Source organism: Malaclemys terrapin, chromosome 9 (assembly GCF_027887155.1).
Source record: "Malaclemys terrapin pileata isolate rMalTer1 chromosome 9, rMalTer1.hap1, whole genome shotgun sequence".
Classification (NCBI taxonomy): Eukaryota; Metazoa; Chordata; order Testudines; family Emydidae; genus Malaclemys; species Malaclemys terrapin.
Window position 1 is genome coordinate 71,132,145 of NC_071513.1, and position 15,236 is coordinate 71,147,380.

The 15,236-nt window shown below is 43.9% G+C and overlaps 1 protein-coding gene across 5 annotated transcripts in view; it reads right to left on the bottom strand.

Annotated features, from left to right (window-relative positions):
- IRS1 (insulin receptor substrate 1) overlaps window positions 1–15,236 on the bottom strand; it is a 154,619-nt gene that overhangs the window by 16,224 nt on the left and 123,159 nt on the right. For all 5 annotated transcript variants that reach the window (XR_008446249.1, XR_008446251.1, XR_008446250.1 and 2 more), the window contains exon 4: window positions 11,935–12,135. The gene's annotated coding sequence lies outside the window, so the exon portion shown is untranslated. The remainder of the gene's footprint in view (window positions 1–11,934; window positions 12,136–15,236) is intronic.

Below are 15,236 nucleotides of genomic sequence, written 5' to 3' on the forward strand. Positions count from 1 at the left end.
CTACTCTTTCTGAAGAAGCCCTGTATATGATGGGCAGAATGGACTTCATTTTAAACATCTCACCCAAAGATCAGAGTGTAGTGAGAAAAGAAGCAGTCCTGCTTTATCTTTGCCATATCTTACTTGATTTAGGAAATGAGATTTAGATCTTGCCACTGAAATTTTTTAACAGGTTTATGTATTTGTACAATCCTTGTAAACCCCATTTGCTCCTATTCCGAACATGCACCCGACAGGCTGACAACACAGTCACAATACACTTTGAGATAAGGATGAGCCTGCAGTCAGATAAATAAATTGGTTCCAAGAGCTTCCAAGGCTTTCGGCAGCTCACATCTCTGGTTTCCAGCATTTTTATGTTTCCTTAAGCAACTAGCTTGATAAAAACACATCTCTTGAGGGGGTGAAATATGGTTCCATGTATCTAAGAATCCTAATGTTATCCCCCTTCAGAATACAGACCGGTATTGCTGGGTTGTAGGCCAGTACAAGGAAGACATGAACGTTCCCCTTGAACCAGCGGATGGGCTGTATTTTCATGGGAAGGTGAAAAAGCTTTGCAGAAGAAACAAGAGAGTCTCTGCAGCCCAGGTGTAGACTAGCGCTGAGGAATTTTCAAAAGGAGAGTATTGAATGTCCAACAGAAACCCATGCTCTCTCTTTTAGCAGCCAAGACCAATGAAAGGATTTTCAGAGCTGAGGGTGGGTGGTACTCGATGTTTCATAAAAATGCATATGTCTTGAGACTCTCTAGCAGTGAGCCCAGCCATCAGGATTCTCAGAAAGCAGTTGTCATAGAATCATAGAATCGTGGGACTGGAAGGGACCTTGAGAGTTCATCTAATCCTGTCCCTTCCACTCATGGCAGGACTAAGTATTATCTAGACCATCCCTGACAGGTGTTTGTCTAACCTGCTTGTCATATGGGATTGCAGTATCCAGCCACTGCTCTGCTCACTTGTTGCTAAATACCACTGCTACCACGGTTCCCCAGCACTCAGCAGAAAACTGTGTTGGGTCTATGAGGCACACTAGGTGACAGGAAGAACTCATGGAGATAAAAGAAACAAGCACGACGGCACAAAAGGAAGTGCTGAGAAGGGTGTGAGAAAACCTGCCTCTTGATTTAAATTTGCCTGCTTAGCTTGGCTGATGGAGACATATTGCAGGAAAGGAATATACTTTATCCAGGGAGCTACTGCAGCATCCTTTTGCCCCAAACTGATGCATTTCTCATACAAACACAAGTAGGGTGACCAGACGTCCCGATTTTATCGGGACTGTCCCGATATAGCCTTGTTTGTCCCGCGTCCCGACTGATGAACGGTCGGGACACTGAACAAACAAGGAAATGCTCTGGAGCCTGGAAGTGCTCGCCCCCGCCCCTCCCGACTCCGTCCCCTCCTTCCCCCATTGGCTCCCTCCCCGAATCCCCGCCTCTTCCCCAGGCTCACCATTCCTTCTCCCTCCACAAGCGCTGGAGGGAGGCCCCAGAGACGCAGGCGAGCGCGGGGCCGGGTTGAGTGAGAGTCTGGCCTGGCCCCAGTGCAGGCAGGACTCAGTCGGGCGGTAGGGAGAGGAGGGGGGCGGCCCGCGGGGCCAGGCGGCGGCTGTTCTCTCCCCCGGGCAGTGGGACTCGGGAGCAGCCGCTGCTGCAGGTCCCACTGCCGTGGGGGGAGGAAGCAGCCGATGGCCAAGCTCGGCGGCTGCGGCTCTGGCGCCCCGAACCCCCCGGGCCTGTTGCGGGGACCCAGCAGCGCGCACGCTGCGCCCAGCCCCTGGCCAGTCGCGTCTGGGCTGCTGCCCAGCTGGTGCAATCCCGCGGCGGCCCCAGGGCGGAGGCATCGGCAGCCCAGGCCCGTTCGTTCCCCTGCGAGACCTAAGCGGGACGGGGGGGGCTGGGGCCTGCTGCCCCCACTCCGGGGCTGCCGTGGGATAGCACCAGCTGGGCAGCAGCCCAGACGCGACTGGTCAGGGGTTGGGTGCAGCGTGCGCGCTGCTAGGTCCCCGCAGCAGGCCCCGGCTCGGGGGGTTCGGGGCGCCAGAGCCGCAGCCGCCGAGCTTGGCCATCGGCCGCTTCCTCCCCCGCGGCAGTGGGAGCTGCAGCAGCGGCTGCTCCCGAGTCCCGCTGCCCGGCGGGGAGAACAGCCGCTGCCTGGCCCCGCGGGCCGCCCCCCTCCTCTCCCTACCACCCAACTGAGTCCTGCCTGCTCGGGGCCAGGCCAGACTCTCACTCAACCCGGCCCCGCGCTTCCCCTGCGTCTCCCGGGCCTCCCTCCAGCGCTTGTGGAGGAAGGGTGTTTTTTGGTGTTGTTTTTTTTTGTTTTTTTGCCCCGCCCCCTCCCGCCACACCCCCGCTCCCTCTGCGTCCCAATATTAGACTTGGGTGATCTGGTCACTCTAAACACAAGACCACATCAAGAAGTATCCTTTGCCAGCAGCACCTCTGTACACTGAACATCACCCTGACACCAGACGCTCAGTCACTCACAAGATGGGGAGTGTAGGTGAGGCTGACTGTGAAATAGCCAGGAACTGAAGATAATGTCCTGATATTTCAGGGGCACAGAGACAGAAACAACAGCAGCCATGCCACCTTCAGAGGATTATACTCAGTATTACCTGGGCCACCGGAAATCAAGTGTACATCACGTTCAACCATGTACACCAGAGGTGGGCAAACTACAGCCTGCGGGACCCTCCTGCCTGGCTCCTAAACTCCTGCCCCAGGAGACTAGCCCCCAGCCCCTCCCCCCCGCTGTCCTCCCTCCCCTGCAGCCTCAGCTCACTGCGCCACGGGTGCAATGCTCTGGGCAGCAGGGCTACGAGCTCCTGGGGCAGCACAGCTGCAGAACCCGGCCTGACCCAGTCTCTGTGCTGTGCGGTGGCGACGGCATGGCTGGCTCCAGCTGTGCGATGCAACTGTAGTGCCTCCAGCCACTGGTGCTCCAGGCAGCGCAGTAAGGGGGCACGGAGCGGGGGGGAAGGGGAGTTGAATAGATGGCAGGGGAGTTTGGGGGGGTGGTCAAGGGGTGGGGGGGTGGATAGGGGTCAGGGAAGTCAGAGGGCGGGGAACAGGGGGGTTGAATGGGGACGGGGTCCCTGGGTGGCAGTCAGGAATGAGAAGAGGGGTTGGATGGGCCAGCGGGGGGCAGTCAGGGGACAGGGAGAAGGGGTGGTTGGATGGGGCAGGGGTCCCGGGGAGGCCATCAGGAATGAGAGGAGGGGGTGGATGTGGCAGCGGGGAGCAGTCAGGGGCGGGGATTTGGGGGCGGTTAAGGGACAGGGAGCAGGGGGGATGGATGAGGCAGGGGTCCGGGGTGGGCACTCAGGGAATAGGGGGGGTTGGATAGGGTAGGAGGGGCAGATAGGGGGTGGGGGCCGGGCCACGACCCCCTCCCTTAACCGGACCTCCATACAATTTCTGAAACCTGATGCGGCCAAAAAGTTTGCCCACTCCTGATGTACGCGTTTCAAGAACAATGCCAGAATGCATCATGGAAGGATTTAAGCAGAGCAGCTTCAGCAGCAGTGAAAGAAAGAAAGCTCTAGCCAATGGCTTAATTTGTGCTTGTTGGTTTAGTTGTGACATTGACACAACCAAGTCAGAAGCACATAGCTGAATGCCTGGGGGTTCTGAGTGCTGCTGGAAATCCTCGTCAAGCAGCCAGCCTCTCAGCTACGTCCCTGAACCCACTTGCGGCCTCCAAAGAGTCCTGCAATAACTGTCTGATCTAAATTGCCCTGAGTGGCCAATCCTGTTCATGACAAAAACCCCATCCACCCAGGCCAGTGTTGAACATTCTGGCATAAATCCAAGATGGCACAATCCAACCAATGATTGATTTTTTGGATAGGCAGGAAATTGTGTGGTTATATTTCCCTAAGGAGAAGAAAAGAGTTAATTTATTATTTAATCCATTCGTTTAGTACTGGATTCTGACCCCCTTACTCCAGTTGAGTAATACCTTACTTCATGGGAAGTCCCATTGAAGCCAGTGGGAGGACTACTGATGAAGTAAGGTACACTGCTGCGGTGGCAGAATCGTGCAATTAATCATTCTATTCCTGCTCAGAGTGAGACAATGCTGGCTGATTCAGATCTGGACTTTGACACCCAGACAGGCATGCTTTCTTGAAAAGTAACAAATATTCCTTATCCTCAGGAGAGGCAAGATCTAATGTAGCCTGAGCACTGTCCACAGAACCAGACACAACAGAACTCCAGTCCTGGTTCTGACATTGTCCCCTTAACCTTGGCCTTGACCTTCTTAATTAAAGTTAACCAAATCCTGTCCAACCCCCTCCACTAGTATGGAGGATATATTTCTGGAGGTGTGTGCAGAATGGAATCCTATTGTATGGATGATTTTGAAATCTGTTTGCATTCCAATTCGGGATGAAACCTGAAGATTTCAAAATTTTCCACATGAGAAAATTTTTAAAATAGTTCTGATTCAATCGAAACATTCCATTTTGATTTTTACTTTTTTTTTGTACACTTTATATTATATAAATATAATACAAAATAAAGATTTGAAGGGAAAAGTTATTTGAAAGGGAAAATGGAAACATTTAGTTCCAAAAATATCAAAATAGATATTGTCTGAATACTTGTTCCCTTTTTTCCTCTGAAATGAAATTATGTCGAAATTGATTTGATTTCACAAAGCATTTCAATTTCGATGGAGCTGCATTTTCCCACCAAAAAATGGTCTGTCAAAGTTCTTACAACCAGCCTAATTTTTTTTTTTTTAATTGCTAACATGCCATATCAGGATTCAAACCCACAGCCAGTAACATACAGGGAATCACTTCATTTCGGTGCCATTAGCCCTGACTAGAACCAGGCCCTTTCACAAATCCCCTCATCGATAGGTTCAGTCAGTGCTGAACAGGAGGGAGGGGGAGGACTAGAAGTGAGCAGGCTGTGATCACAGCCCATGAGCTACTCACACATGTGGCTATGTCTACACTACAGCCAGGATTGACGCTCAGATCGTTCCACAGGTCTACTGAAGACCCGCCAAATTGACAGCAGATCACACTCCAGTCGACCCTGTACTCTACCCCTGACAAGCAGAGTAAGGTAAATCAACAGGAGAGTTTCTCCAGTTGACCCCCTGCAGTGTAGACCTCGCGGTAACTTGACCTAAAGTACATCAACTCCAGCTACGTTATTCATGTAGCTGGAGTTGCATAGTGTGAGTCGACTTACCGTGATAGTGTAAACATACAGAAGGGACTCTACATATACACAGGTTTGTACTAGAGACAGCCTCTAGTGCAGACTTTCCACATGTTGACATATAAACTGCCTTATAATAAAGTTACATCAAAATAAAAGCTCTCAGAATTAAGATGCAGACTGAGATATATGTCTTAATTCTGTAATTAGTGTTTGATTTGGCCTGAACCTGCTCTCACTGGTATCGGGGGCGACAGGGGAGGCTCCCACTGACCAGTAGGAGCTGGCTGGGGCTATAATGAAATCTTGCCTTCTTAAACTTGCAGGAAAAAAATAACCCCAGATAACACGGCAATGGGCATCTTACAAATGCATGTAATAAATAAGTAATAAACAAATAACCTATCACATATACCTAATTAACACTCACATATAATAGTATTTTAGTAAGAACTACTGATACTGTACAAACAGAAGCAGTTGTTCCACTGGCCAGAGGGAGAGGAGACTGATTTTCAATCTCCATATTTGGAATTACGTTTAGAAGATGACTAGCAATGAATTCAGAATATCCACATTACCATATCCTCTGCTTCCTTGTTATTTTGGGCCTGGTTATAGTCCTATGGAAGTCAATGGCAAAACTCCCCTTAATCTGAATGGGATCAGGATCAGGCCCTTTATTTATGAGTATGTATAATTCTTCCACAAGTCAGTCAAGCATTTGCACTATAATTTTGAACTTGGGGAGGGAGTTACCTGATAAATCAAACATTTCCTGTAGATGGTGTCCTATTTTCCCTACAGGAAGCACTGGCCTATATAAGTCACTCAAGAAGCTAACATCAAAGGCCTTTTTATCACTTAGTTTAGGGTAATAGACTGCACTTGAACTCTACTCAGTAAAGTGAAACTTCTTAAGCAAAGAGTTGAAGCTGAATTTGTTATTTCTGGCAAACTGCCCAAGAGGAAATGGATCTAGGGCAGAAGTTTGTTAGATAGCAATGAAACATGGACACTTTTTTAAATAGGTGACAAAGCAGGGTGAACAGATGAAGTTTCTGAAACTACTGGTTATCCCGATGAAATGCTTTTGCTTGCTCTAATAATTATTATTAACTCTGCCTTTTATGATATTTAGCAACTGACAGATAATGGAAAACAGAAGACATGGAGAGTCAATATGAAGAGGTTTTGAGCAATTATTCTGTTCTTGAGGTGGACTCTAGCTGATAGAAGGAAAAGGATATTATTCTTCAGAGAATGCATCATGGACTGAGTTTTCTATGTCAAATTTTGCTTTGCAGCCATATTACTGCTGATGAAGGTCAAAGATGGTACCTAGCTAACATCATACAGGGCTATTTGTTAATGAGGTTAAAAACAGGATATTTAGGGCCTGACAATGATGAACAAATAGGGAAAGGAGGCATAAAGGACACCCGTTTGAACACACACATTAGGGCAGTCATGATCCCGGTACTGAGTGCAAAGATTAGGGAGTGTTGGCACTGCTATCAGTGCTAGACATACCAAAGGAGATAGAGCCATGGCCCCACCCTTTCTGCAAAAGCTGATGCAGTGAGAGAATACATGACCACCTTCAAGATGAAGGGGTAAGATGCAAATTCTCAGTGTGCAACCTCATAACCCCAAGATGCATTCTGCTTACCTGTGTGCCACCAAGGCAGAATACCTGGGAGGGACTCATCTGTATAGCATCTCTCTGGAGACTATATTTCCACGAAAGCTGAGCCCCATCAAGATGGCAAAGAGATCAAAGAGCCCATAGTTGAAGAAGCATCTGCTGAAAATCTACCAAAAGTATACACTGAACATCTTTACTACACTTCTGTCCACCAGAAGGATTTTTTAAAAAGAGATTACTGCATCTAATCATCCAGTTGTGAAATTAACATGCACAAACATCATATGAATGACATTTACCCAGTGATTTCCCAGGAGACGTTCAATTAACAGGTCAATGTTCTGACACTTCCTAACCAGGAAAGGCGGTGCTAAAATAAAGCTGCAGTTTGAAGCCTTACACATTTTGGACTACAGAGATTTACCAAATGGCAGCAAAATTCTTCATGAGAATTGTTTGCTGCTTGTGACATACCCTGAGGCTCGGATCTAACTAAACTGACTTGCATAAAGACAAGAGCATTCAAAACATGAGACAAGACAGTAGGAACTACATTTTCAAAACAGTGCCCAAAGAATTGATTTCTCCAAGCATTTCTTTAAAATCTGTCCCACTTTGCTATTCCTATAGTTTAGATTAAAGAACTGGTTGAGTGCATAGATTTCCTAGTAAATCAAAGTAAAAGAGACGTATTAATGTATATATTTGCTATTGTTTCATATATTGTGTGGCATTTATAATGTGAAGGTAAACTACATATAGTCAGGGCCTTCAATACCTTTTTTGGTAAAGTGTTTTGTGTGGAAACAGCACACTGTTCCATTAAAAATCCTGCGAAGTAAGGGCACCGCTCAGATCCAGAGTTGGGAAGCAGGAACTGAGAAATGGGTTAAGGTAAAGACACAGGCTATATTCAGTCCTAGTGAAAGCATCTCCCCTGAACTGAAAGACGTTAATCACATTTACCTAATGGCTGTATTTGTCCCATAAAATCTATAGGTTAGAGGAAAAATTGTTTCTGCACCACATTCTCCCATAGGCCACAAGAGGAGAGATCCAGTCTAGTGGATTTTCCTTAGCTCTTGCCCAGCTTTTAGAAAGATCATTTCCCAAGAAGGAAAGATTAATCTGAAAGCATTTACCAATAAATAAACAGGCAACAGAGCAGATTTAATAAGGTAGTGACGAAAGGATTTTTATATAAAAAAAGAAGAAGAAGAAAAAAAAAGAAGTATAAAAGCACCCTTAAGAGAAGGAAGGAAAGTTTGAAATTATAGCTTGGCTTCCTACACAAGAAATACAGAATAACTCATCTGTTGTTAATATACTGCATCTGGATTCTCCCCCCAATAGCCATTATGATCAATTCTACAGTAACTCTGAATGTAAACATGGAGGGGCTGTGCTGGTGAAAAATATTTGAATATGCCCCCAAAGCTGAGATGTGCCTATAAATGGGTTATATTTTTACCTGCTATTTAAAATAGTTTTTAGCCAAGCATGCTGCAACTCACCACAACACTCGCCTCTTAAGCTCAGGGAAAAAATCCTCCAGAGACAGAGAGTCAGTGAATGAACATTGTTTCGGGTTCCATGGCAGGGAAAGTACTCTGCATACAAAAATAGATACATTTCTTGGGGGGGAGAGGGGGAGGAGAGAACAGCCTGACTCCTTTCTCTCCCTTAGGTAATGGAAAATGTCAGACTCCTCTCACCTTAGCTCCTTAGGGACTAATAAGGATGTGAAGATTCCATATTTGTAGTGAATATCTTGCACCAAACAGTGACCATCAGTGTCCTACAGCTAACAAACAGATATGGATGTTGATAAGCACGGACCGGAGTGGGGTTGGGGGGCAGGCACGGGAAATGGGACAGAGGAAGGGGAAGAGACCTGGTACTGGAGTTGAGTTGCCACAGTTGGAGGGAGAAGCAGGGGACTCAGACACTAAGGACCTAATGAAGAAAGGCTACCAGGTCAACAGGATGAGCAAGGAGATTCAGGCACTGGGGACAGAGTGGGAGGTTACTAGGCAATAGTAGAGAAAGGGGAACCTGAACCCCCTGACGTATTGGAAGAAAACTACATTGCATCCATGTTCATCTTACAGATGGTGCTTCTCATCTGTGTGGATGCATGTGGCAGATCAGGGACCTTGTCTGCAGGAGGCAGGACACATCCCCGAAACTATCTTATTTCCATTTCCGCATTGCATTTTACTGAATGTTTCCTGCATCAAACATCAAGATTAAGTACCAGATGGACACTCAAACTGAGCTCAGAACTGTGTGCTACTGTGACAGGTTTTGCAATGCTCTTGCAATCAAGGGACATTTGGGAAAAGGAGGAAAGAAATATCACAAGAGAGGCTATGCTTACTCTCATTATTTGGCATGGACACACTTGTTTACATTAGACTGGCCTCATCTAAACTTTGCTGGAGATTGACCATAATATTTACAGGCTAAAGGAACAATTATGTAGCTGAGAACAGCTAAATGGAACAAAACAAAACCAAAGAGAGGCAGAAATCACGTAGTTTGCAAAAGTAAAAAAGCAAACTGACCCATTAGCCCACACATCTTTCCCACTTCATGTAAATTAACACTGTTGTACTATTTGTACTATACAGGAGTACGGATGTTCTTTTGAGTTTATAAACATTTAGACCTTTAAATTCTCCATGTAATGATTTATAAAATACAGACTTTATGAAAGGAGATATCCTATGTATCTTCTGTTTGCTTAAAGAATATATCTTTAAGAGACCAATATTCTTGCTTTTGGGGCCTGTTCACAGTCTGCACTGTGATGCTTTCTTCACTTTGAATCTCATGGGTTGTATTTATTACATAATTGTTTTCCTTCTTTTACACACCATTAATCATCTCTCTGCAAAGATCTTCTTCCCACTCTACGCCTTACTATACATTCTTTGCGTTTTCACAAAATGATGTCAGTCCCAAATGAAACAAAGATAAGAATGGCTCAAGATTTGCATTTAAAAAATTATCCCTTTTCTTCAAAGCTATAAATAAACTAAAATGAACAACAATCACCTTGGGATTGAAAGGAATACCTAGTATCCCTGTTTACACAGAGATAGAGAGTGTGATTTCTGGAAAATAATTGTGTTAATAGAATCCAAGAGAGTATACAGAGTTTTCCAATGACAGGTAAATTCTGTACACAAACAACTTTGAAATAATAAACATTACTGGAAAATGATCCAATATTTTAATATATTTCCAATAAATTATTGTTTTACATTTCATGCTGCTGCAATGGGTTTCTTGTTTTTTATATTTTAATATGTAAAGCAAAAATGAAATTAAAATGTAGCTTCCATTTCCTTAGAAACCCCAGAGGAAGTACGAGCATTCTGAATTTTTATATGTTGGTCTCTATTTTGTGAAAAAACTTTTAAAAGATCACTTCCAGCACACTTCCTCAGGTCTACAAGACTATATAGAAGATACATTTTGCTATGCTTTTTTATTATTATTTGATCCAAATGCTCACAGAAGATTACTTTTAAATTAACTAAATAATGCTCTCTTGCTTATTTTTGTTATAACATTAAAATAACTGTAAAGGTTAAAGACTCCGTATAACATGATACGGTCATGTAAACAGAGAAGTGCTGTAACATGTCTATCAAACATTAGCCCCTAAAACTGCCTAGAAAGCTCTGTTCTCTATGAGTAAAAATCAGAGCTGTTGAAGCAAAACAATATTTGTTTTATTGACAGATTTTAGTGTTATGTTACCTACCAATAGGTTCCATTTGCAGTTTACATCCCAGAGTAACTGCTTATTAGACACATTGTTTATTTGAAAACTATGATGCTAATAAGAAGCGCTCATATTAGTAAGGTCTGATTTATAGCTTTGGGTTGTTGTTTTTTTATCCTAAGGGACTGAACTTCTGAAACTCCAAAACTTTCCTCTGTTATTTACTAAGGAGATTCCAAAGAAAGCTTATGTTCTTTATGTTTCGTGTATGAGAAATTTGTCCAATAATAAACAGCAGCTATATTGCTATCATAAATAACTGTAGCTGCCTGTGATAGAAAGTTATGTTCAACATTGGAAGCCATTTCATACACAACCAGTTATTCTCTAATAATCCTGCAAAAATATTGTACTTTTGCTGTATTAGTATAATTTCTTGTTATAAATGTTGCCATCACTATGGTATCACAGCATTAGCATATTAAGCCCAAAGGGAAGGAAGAAAGAAATTCCAACAGAATTTGCAGTGTTACAGGAAAGCACCTGTTTCTCTTATTCTCTGAGGATTTCTGACGTTGGACTCCTCAATAAACACACATTAGCATAACCCAAATGGAATTATATTTACATATCCCCAAATGTATAACAAACAGAGCAGTGCTTAGAGTGCAGTGGCTGTATTGCAAAGAAATGCCTCACTTATTGGTGTGGTTTAGGGTACTTGTGATAGGTTGTTTTAAATACACTGTACGGAACCATCTCTCCTTGGTCACCAATTAATGGAACAACTTTGCCAACAGTTGAATGCACAAATGTAGTTATTGGCTAGCAGAGCTGCATCGATTCCATTTGGGACTGCATGTAACTCACTATGCTTATTATTATTTCCGTTACAGCAGCACACAAGCCGAAATTCAGGGTTAGAGCCCAATAGTCCTAGGCATGTTAAAAACATGTAGTAAAAAAATTATTGCCCTAAAAAGCTAAACAACCTAAGATAAGGACAACATGCCACTGGTGCATGAAAACAAACAAGCAAGGGTTGGGGGGATGAGGATGAAGTACCAATAGTATGACAACACTTTTATGCAGACTAGCTGCATGGACAATTTTGCCTGTTCTCTGGCAGTAATTGTGTTAAGGATTAGGCCCAACTTTAGTATACATCACACACAACTGTCGCAAACAACTTGTTTCTTATCCGCCTGTGTATATCCATGCACACATACAGAGCATACTATGGTAAGGCTTGTTTGTATCTTATTCTGAAATATACAAAAGTGAAGGAAAACCCAAAGGTGTCACATACATGAATGAAGCAATACAGCTGCATTCGGTATGCTGCATCCAAATCACATGTACCTGTGGAATGGAGTTTAGATGGAGTCAAATATTGCTGTTCTATTTTGGAGCCTTTCAGATTGGAAATTGGCTAGGAAAATTCATCTTACATCTCTGGATTCTGACATCATTCATTTCAGATGAGGAATAAGGAGAAGAAGCAGATGACCTCTTGGAACAAACAAAATTCCTCTTTTTGTAGAATCCTTACAATAGTAATGGCTGAAGAAAAAGAAATGCATAAAATGGATGATACTACATTCTCCATACTTTTCTGAGCCATCAGCAACTTTACAAATTAATATTTCTATCAAAACTTTTATCTAGTTAGACAAGTAAACTGAAAGGGCATCAGATGTAAAACCCATTAGAACATCCTAAAGAAGGAGATTTCTGTATAATGAATCTGTTCCCATCTCCCTAGACTTAGAGTAACAGTATAGCCCACTGTGCTGCTCCAAACAACCACCATTTATTAAAATCAAATTGCCAATGGAAATTTTCACCCTTCTACACACAAATGTAGAATTTTCTCCACAATCCACAGGCCAGGATAGATACAATTCAATCCTGGGACAGTAGCAACTTGTATATGTCTATATATATATATATATATATATATATATATATATTATATATATTACTACTTGAAAATCTGCTATATCATGGATTAGGAAGAGAAACCATGTACCACTGGATGGAGAAGATTCCCAGCTTTTAGCCCAGGAAGATGTCAAGATAAGAGTTTATATTTTTAGGTATAAAAGGTTACTTGGGATCAATTTTATGGCTCCCTGAAAATCTTGTACCATTGTGATAACAACTAAGGCACTTGGTTTACTGGCAGAGGGATATGAAAAATAACCCCAATAAAAATGGTTTAACACTTTCTAAAATAATTTTCTGTAATGTGCTATATAAAGAATATATTTGTGTGAACCTGCAAAACTCACCTGTGCTCTACCACTTATATTACACCCATCCCAGAACTTTTATACTGCACCAAACAGTCTTATTCTATGGATGTGATTTATAAAAATGGGGCAGATAGCAATGACTAGTTAAAATTACCCACCATTCCCCATGATAAGAATCTGTTTTCAGTTTCTTATAATTTGACAAACTTGAACCATTTGGGCTGAAATTTCCCATGCCTCAGGCTGAGTATTTTTGAAAAATTTCAGCAAAAACAGAAAAGCCATTTCTTGGAATGAGGTTCGAAATAGGACTTTGTTCTGTGTTAAAAAAAAAAAAAATCTACAACTGTTTCATTGAGAACCTCTAGTGCCTTTGTGCTTTGGAGCTGGAACTTTGAATTGGCAGGGGCATTGCCCTGAGGTCAGAGATATGCCTTTTGCTAGCACTCTGAAAATTCACCCGAATTTGGCCATGTTATAAGCCCCTTCTGAAAAATCTCAATTTACACTTGCTTAGTAGAGACTTGTTAGTTTGGCGGCTTACTTCTTTGAAGAGTCCATCTGCACTGATCATGCTCCACCAATTCATAGCTCCTATGTGCCATCCTGAGAGTATGAGTGAGCATGCTGCAACCTGGGGCTGCATGTGCTGAACAGGACTTTCCTTCTGATTGCTCCTCCTGGTTGCCAGGGAGCCAGTGTAGCACAGAGCACAGGAACTGGCAGCAGGGAGACGGCCTCTCCTGTGCTCTCAGTACTCTCACTACTGGTGCCCAGGCAGAGGAGGAAATAACCAAACTGAAATGCAGAGGGGCACAGAGCCAGGCTTGAGGGTGGCGAGATGGCAGACTGAAACAAAGCATGGGGGAGAGATTGGGACAAGTACAGACGGAAGGTGCCAGGGAAAGGAGAAGTGGGGATCATAAGTGCTGGAACTAGGGGTGCAGCCATACCTCCTGGCTTGAAAGTGGTTTCCGTTATATGCAAGGTTTATAGCTTGGTTCAGTGACTCTCAGAACTCCCACTATACTCCTGGTGGGAGTGGGAGGCTTGGGGCAGAAGAATCTGTGATCACGAGAGAATGTTCCTCTCAGACTCTGGAACCCAGGATTATTGAGTTCCAATGTTCCTCTGCTGTATTTAATGGCTGTGAAACCCACTGGCAAAACATGTGCCTCATCTCCCTTTAGTGGCTGGTCCACACGGAGCGTGAGAACCTTCTACTGCTATCAGTTACTTTGTTAGCTCAAATGGCAGAGGTCTGTGCTGTGAAGCTAAAGGATCTAATCCTGCTGAAGAGCAAGGGCGGGGGGGGGGGGCAAGGTTCAGAAATGACTAAGTAGGGGAAACTAAAACTAAGATCACATATTCCCAACAGTAAAAATAAAAACACAATCAAATCTGACACTCTTCCAGTCCTGGTGTTGTGTCTATGCCAGGCAGATGTCCCCAAGGAAAGGCTGCTCTAATTTATACTGGGTGAAAATGCCCCATAGGGCAAGAGCACAGCTGAGGATCAGTGTGGTAGAGTGGCATCCTAGCCATGTCCTCCCCTTCTTCCAGCCATTCAGCCTCCCCCTACTAGGCCCCAGAGTGCTAAAGTGACCCTCTGCATGTGTGTTATGTCAGCAGCAGGGTTAGTTTATGCCAGGACGGTGACACAAAGCAGCTGACCACACCAGACAATCTGGCCCATATGGCTGGAAATACTTTGAAGCAGTCTCTTGGGACAGATGGCTGCTTATTAAGTGTGGTCTCTTTTGCATCTTTACTGTAAATTGTGCATCTACACACCTATATTAAAACATACTGCAATCTGAAGTATGGTGCTTCAGAGAGTTGGAATGGAATGACCCATCAGGAGTTGAGAGGAGAAAATACCCCCCTATGCGCTCACTGGGCTACTCCATTCCTACCTTCATCTGTTCAAGAATCAGGGCCAAAAGGCTGAGAAATTCTCAGAACTCCTCTCTTGGATTCTTAGGTAAGTCAGCAGAAATCTTCCCAAGGAGAAGGAAGTTGGGATATATATATATATATATTTTTACGATGATGTTTATTTCCCCCACATGCCCCATGCAGTGAGCTGTATGTTCTCTCTGTTGAACAGCCTCCATAATCTGCATAGACCTGAACTGGGTTGGTGTCTCATTTGTCCCCTAGATCATTTACAAAATAATGGAACACACTGCTGCTTTACTGTGTGCTCTTCCCAGCACTATCCTATTAGTTAGCACTTAGTGGGAGTGTGGGATGGCTTTGTGCAGAACTATCTGTTCTAGCAGGTTTATATTTGAAGGTGACAGGAATGGATCAGATCAGTGTGTTCCATGCTATCGAGGTGCAAGTCTCAGACTGAGAAGTACACTGTGGTGAGGCACATTTGTACCCATTTGTGTTCCAGCA